This window comes from Ornithorhynchus anatinus, chromosome X1 (genome assembly GCF_004115215.2).
Source record: "Ornithorhynchus anatinus isolate Pmale09 chromosome X1, mOrnAna1.pri.v4, whole genome shotgun sequence".
In the NCBI taxonomy this organism is placed as follows: Eukaryota; Metazoa; Chordata; class Mammalia; order Monotremata; family Ornithorhynchidae; genus Ornithorhynchus; species Ornithorhynchus anatinus.
In genome coordinates this window covers 122,372,161-122,378,591 of record NC_041749.1, presented here as the reverse complement: position 1 = coordinate 122,378,591, position 6,431 = coordinate 122,372,161, and the positions used below count along the sequence as shown (strand labels likewise).

Below are 6,431 nucleotides of genomic sequence, written 5' to 3'. Positions count from 1 at the left end.
GGAAACGATTCCTGTGCCACGTGGGGCTCACAGGATGAGACATCTTTCTTGAGCATCCCTTGGGACGAGTCTCTCCACTCTCCAGAGCCTCCTGGTGGACATCCAACCCACTTCAGCCAGCAGAACCTCCCACACATTAGGCTTCAAGGCCCTCTGCCAACGTTTTCCAACTGACACATCGTCTCCCTTCGCCCACTAACTCCCAGCTTGAACTCTTTGCTCTGCTCACGTTGACCTTGACACAGCCCACTCTCCCCCTCTTCCCCTCCCCCCTGCCCGACTCAAAGTCCTCTGGCTCATTGCTTACACACAATAGGGGTAGGGTTGGTTGGGCTGGATGGTCCCGGATTGAAATGTCACAGGAAGGGAACGAGAGAGACGTCACAGTGACCCCAGGGTCTGAGGGTTATAAATACAGGCCGGGCAGGCGGTCCAAACCTCAGTTGCCAACCAATTGCTGAGAAGACCTGACCTGATTGCACCAACATGACTAGGTCCAGAAGATCCAGACGTCGCCATTCAAGAAGGCAGGTTGAGATGGAGAAAAGATTAGCCATGAAAACTGCCCAGTCCAGGCGGCGTAGAACTAGGCGAAAGACGAGAAATGAGCGAGGTAAGCTTGGGTTCCAGATGTGGGTCTGGATCACCTGGGGGAGGGAAATGGATGCCCGGCGAGGCCTGAAAAGGAAGCCTTTCTGACCACCCCCCAAAACCCATCTATACTTCCCGCAGGCAGTAGAAGGCAGAGTCCTAACCCAAGAAGGCAATGATCCTTCAGCTGCTCACAAGGATCGACCCGTCTCCAGAAGATTCCTGGAAGAGCCACGGAATATCATCCCAAGATGACTGAATACACGAGTGCACAAGCCTAACGTATCTCTAGGAACCCATGATCGAACGGTTTTAGAAGGAATTAAACTGATCGAAACGAACTTTCCTTGGTTTGAAAGTCCTTCTTCTGGGGCAGATGTGGGGGTATGGGAGAAGGAGGGGGAGGGGAGAAGGTGGGGGAGGGTGCTGCCTCCCGCGGTCCTCGCACAGAAGGGGCCGTGGGCCTGGAGCTCCCCAGCTCCCCATTTCCACAGCCCTGGCCTGCAATCAGCTCGGCAAAGGTGCTCCCCCCAACACAGACACATGGGTGGGTTCCTGCCCCTCCTTGCCACCCTGTGTACCCTCTACCTGCTGCCCCACAGGCCCCCTGCCTGCCCCTCTGTCCCACTCCACAACCACCCCTGAAAGGCTCCCACCAAGGTTCAAGTTATTTATTAATTTATTTACATTCATGTCTCTCTCGCCCTCTAGACTGCAAGCTCATTGTGGGCAGGGAATGTGTCTACCAACTCTGTTATATCATTGTATTGTACTCTCCCAAGAGCTTAGTTCAGTGCTCTGCACACAGTAAGCGCTCAATGAATACCATCAATTAAGCGATCCCACTCCTCCCTGGGGCTCCTTGGCTCCAGCCTTGTAATAACCTCTACCACAGGTTCTATTGTCAAGGGCCTAGTATCGCTCAGCCCTGTGTTCAATGCTGGGGTTGATTCAAGGGAATCAAATAGGAAACGATTCCTGTGCCACGTGGGGCTCACAGGATGAGACATCTTTCTTGAGCATCCCTTGGGACGAGTCTCTCCACTCTCCAGAGCCTCCTGGTGGACACCCAACCCACTTCAGCCAGCAGAACCTCCCACACATTAGGCTTCAAGGCCCTCTGCCAACGTTTTCCAACTGACACATCGTCTCCCTTCGCCCACTAACTCCCAGCTTGAACTCTTTGCTCTGCTCACGTTGACCTTGACACAGCCCACTCTCCCCCTCTTCCCCTCCCCCCTGCCCGACTCAAAGTCCTCTGGCTCATTGCTTACACACAATAGGGGTAGGGTTGGTTGGGCTGGATGGTCCCGGATTGAAATGTCACAGGAAGGGAGCGAGAGAGACGTCACAGTGACCCCAGGGTCTGAGGGTTATAAATACAGGCCGGGCAGGCGGTCCAAACCTCAGTTGCCAACCAATTGCTGAGAAGACCTGACCTGATTGCGCCAACATGACTAGGTCCAGAAGATCCAGACGTCGCCATTCAAGAAGGCAGGTTGAGATGGAGAAAAGATTAGCCATGAAAACTGCCCAGTCCAGGCGGCGTAGAACTAGGCGAAAGACGAGAAATGAGCGAGGTAAGCTTGGGTTCCAGATGTGGGTCTGGATCACCTAGGGGGAGGGAAATGGATGCCCGGCGAGGCCTGAAAAGGAAGCCTTTCTGACCACCCCCCAAAACCCATCTATACTTCCCGCAGGCAGTAGAAGGCAGAGTCCTAACCCAAGAAGGCAATGATCCTTCAGCTGCTCACAAGGATCGACCCGTCTCCAGAAGATTCCTGGAAGAGCCACGGAATATCATCCCAAGATGACTGAATACACGAGTGCACAAGCCTAACGTATCTCTAGGAACCCACGATCGAACGGTTTTAGAAGGAATTAAACTGATCGAAACGAACTTTCCTTGGTTGTGAAAGTCCTTCTTCTGGGGCAGATGTGGGGGTATGGGAGAAGGAGGGGGAGGGGAGAAGGTGGGGGAGGGTGCTGCCTCCCGCGGTCCTGGCACACAAGGGGCCGTGGGCCTGGAGCTCCCCAGCTCCCCATTTCCACAGCTCTGGCCTGCAATCAGCTCGGCAAAGGTGCTCCCCCCAACACAGACACACGGGTGGGTTCCTGCCCCTCCTTGCCACCCTGTGTACCCTCTGCCTGCTGCCCCACAGGCCCCCTGCCTGCCCCTCTGTCCCACTCCACAACCACCCCTAAAAGGCTCCCACCAAGGTTCAAGTTATTTATTAATTTATTTACATTCATGTCTCTCTCCCCCTCTAGACTGCAAGCTCATTGTGGGCAGGGAATATGTCTACCAACTCTGTTATATCATTGTATTGTACTCTCCCAAGAGCTTAGTTCAGTGCTCTGCACACAGTAAGCGCTCAATGAATACCATCAATTAAGCGATCCCACTCCTCCCTGGGGCTCCTTGGCTCCAGCCTTGTAATAACCTCTACCACAGGTTCTATCGTCAAGGGCCTAGTATCACTCAGCCCTGTGTTCAATGCTGGGGTTGATTCAAGGGAATCAAATAGGAAACGATTCCTGTGCCACGTGGGGCTCACAGGATGAGACATCTTTCTTGAGCATCCCTTGGGACGAGTCTCTCCACTCTCCAGAGCCTTCTGGTGGACACCCAACCCACTTCAGCCAGCAGAACCTCCCACGCATTAGGCTTCAAGGCCCTCTGCCAACGTTTTCCAACTGACACATCGTCTCCCTTCGCCCACTAACTCCCAGCTTGAACTCTTTGCTCTGCTCACGTTGACCTTGACACAGCCCACTCTCCCCCTCTTCCCCTCCCCCCTGCCCGACTCAAAGTCCTCTGGCTCATTGCTTACACACAATAGGGGTAGGGTTGGTTGGGCTGGATGGTCCCGGATTGAAATGTCACAGGAAGGGAGCGAGAGAGACGTCACAGTGACCCCAGGGTCTGAGGGTTATAAATACAGGCCGGGCAGGCGGTCCAAACCTCAGTTGCCAACCAATTGCTGAGAAGACCTGACCTGATTGCGCCAACATGACTAGGTCCAGAAGATCCAGACGTCGCCATTCAAGAAGGCAGGTTGAGATGGAGAAAAGATTAGCCATGAAAACTGCCCAGTCCAGGCGGCGTAGAACTAGGCGAAAGACGAGAAATGAGCGAGGTAAGCTTGGGTTCCAGATGTGGGTCTGGATCACCTAGGGGGAGGGAAATGGATGCCCGGCGAGGCCTGAAAAGGAAGCCTTTCTGACCACCCCCCAAAACCCATCTATACTTCCCGCAGGCAGTAGAAGGCAGAGTCCTAACCCAAGAAGGCAATGATCCTTCAGCTGCTCACAAGGATCGACCCGTCTCCAGAAGATTCCTGGAAGAGCCACGGAATATCATCCCAAGATGACTGAATACACGAGTTCACAAGCCTAACGTATCTCTAGGAACCCATGATCGAACGGTTTTAGAAGGAATTAAACTGATCGAAATGAACTTTCCTTGGTTGTGAAAGTCCTTCTTCTGGGGCAGATGTGGGGGTATGGGAGAAGGAGGGGGAGGGGAGAAGGTGGGGGAAGGTGCTGCCTCTCGCGGTCCTGGCACAGAAGGGGCCGTGGGCCTGGAGCTCCCCAGCTCCCCATTTCCACAGCCCTGGCCTGCAATCAGCTCGGCAAAGGTGCTCCCCCCAACACAGACACACGGGTGGGTTCCTGCCCCTCCTTGCCACCCTGTGTACTCTCTGCCTGCTGCCCCACAGGCCCCCTGCCTGCCCCTCTGTCCCACTCCACAACCACCCCTTTTGGGTCTTGGCTTGGCCCCTCCACCCCCTTTGGAAAATTCTGCCCAACCGATTGAATTGCATGGAACACCTTATTAGGATTCTGTCTCTCAAGGGCAAAGATCAAGTCTTGAGAGACCTGGAGGCAAATGAAATGTGGTGATTTATGGCTGTTTTGGGCTGGGGCAAATAGGAAGTCTCAAGCAGTAAAGCTCACCCCAACCCGTCAATGTTCTGCATCTGTTCTTTCGGATGTGGATTTCATGAGGAGCTGGATATGGCCAAGTGGCAGGGTTGCCTAGCAGGAGACCAATTCCAATCAAACACGGTGGAAGACTGATTTTCAAATTTGTCACGACTTTATGCAGGTGGTGGGAGTCCACCACTTTTGTGGGGAGTTGGGAGGGGGTGGGGGTGGGGGACTTTTTTTTCATCTGCAAATCAGCTAAATGCCATCATGTCCATGGGCCATTTCCATTCCGTCTTGCAGCGGCAGGTCTGTGGAGTCATGGTTTTGTTGAATTCATTTTCTATTATGTCTCCTAATACAATGTTTTGACCGTGTATGATTATAGAGCTCATTCCGAGTGGAGAAAATTACCCAGTCATTTAGAAAAGCATTCCACGTCTTAGTCTGCAGGAATCTGCTCTTCAATTGAGAAAGAAATTCACAGAACCCGATTGTTTTTGCCGGTGGTAAGCATTGTTTAATGTTTTGACCTGTACTAGCCTGACGCATTATAGAAGCAAATATGATTTCCCGTCGGTGCCTCTATTTTTCCGTATGCTTCTCCAGGAATTCTAGTAAGTTCAGAAACTACCCTCCATTTTAGTTCAAGCTCATTGCTCCTCACAGGCTATGGATAACTAATAAATTCCCAATACACCCCAAATGATAATCAATCAATCGATCATATTTATAGAGCACTTACTGTGTGCGGAGCACTGTATTAAACACTGGGGTGAATAGAACGTAACAGAATTGGTAGACACGTTCCCTGCCCACAATAAGTGTAAATACTACTACTAATGATAATAATAATAATGATAATGATAATAATGGTGTTAAGGGCTTACTTTGTGCTAGACACTGTACTAAGTGCTGGGGTACATGCAAGAAATCACCTCCCAAATAGGTCCCACATTCTAAGTAGGAGGGAGAACCAGGATTGCAGCTCCATTTTGTTGATGACTGAACTGAGGCACAGAGAAGTTCAGTGACTCGACCAAGGTTAAGCAACAGACAAGTGGCAGAGCCAGAATTAGAACCCAGGTTCTTGGACTTGGAGGCCCATGCTCTTCCCACCAGACCGCGCTGCTTCCTTAATTTAGCTCTATAATTTCACAAGGTCAAAACATGGTGACTATTTTAGAGAAGTAGCGTAGCTTAGTGGAAACAGCACAGACTTGGGAGTCACAGGACGTGGGCTCTAATCCCAGCTCTGCCACTTGTCACTATGTGACCTTGGCCAAGCCGCTTAACTTCTCTGTGCTTCAGTTATCTCATCTGTAAAATGGGGATTAAGACTCTGAGCACCATGTGGGACAACCTGATTACCTTGTATCTACCCCAGTGCTTAGAATGGTGCTTGGCACATGGTAAGTGCTTACCAAATACCATAATTATTAATCATTATTATTATTATATTTTCCCTAGGGTAGGGCAAAGTAGGCTACCCTGTCACGGAATCAACTGATACATCGTTAGTATTTATTGAGGGCTTACTGTGTGCCAAGCACCATAGTCAGTGTCTGGGAGATAAAATGTGACAGAGTTGGTAAACACAATCCTTGCCCTCAAGGAGTTTCCCGTCTAGAGGGAACCTCGGCCATTCACAGGACATGTCAAAAGGTGCCCATCTTCAACATTGCTTGGCCGGACAAACCACCCACAATATTGGGAAAATTGAGTGTGTCATCACTTCATGCCACGGGCCCCTTCTCCCCTGACCTGTGAGAATAACTGTTAATGTCACCTAAACGCTTCTAATCCAGAGAAGCAGCATGGCCTAGAGGAAAAAGCCCGGACCTGCGAGTCAGAGAACCTGGGTTCTAATCCCACCTCTGCCACTTGTTTGATGTTGCTGTGTGACCTTG

The 6,431-nt window shown here is 51.3% G+C and overlaps 3 long non-coding RNA genes across 3 annotated transcripts; all 3 read left to right on the top strand.

Annotated features, from left to right (window-relative positions):
• The first annotated feature begins 443 nt into the window (after window positions 1-443).
• LOC103166172 lies at window positions 444-932 on the top strand. The gene is made up of 2 exons (XR_484770.4): window positions 444-613; window positions 733-932. It is a non-coding gene; the product is annotated as an uncharacterized LOC103166172 (long non-coding RNA).
• A 1,059-nt stretch (window positions 933-1,991) lies between these two features.
• LOC103166171 lies at window positions 1,992-2,491 on the top strand. The gene is made up of 2 exons (XR_484769.3): window positions 1,992-2,171; window positions 2,292-2,491. It is a non-coding gene; the product is annotated as an uncharacterized LOC103166171 (long non-coding RNA).
• A 1,060-nt stretch (window positions 2,492-3,551) lies between these two features.
• On the top strand, window positions 3,552-4,051 carry LOC103166170. Its single transcript, XR_484768.4, has 2 exons — window positions 3,552-3,731; window positions 3,852-4,051. It is a non-coding gene; the product is annotated as an uncharacterized LOC103166170 (long non-coding RNA).
• Window positions 4,052-6,431: the final 2,380 nt, after the last annotated feature.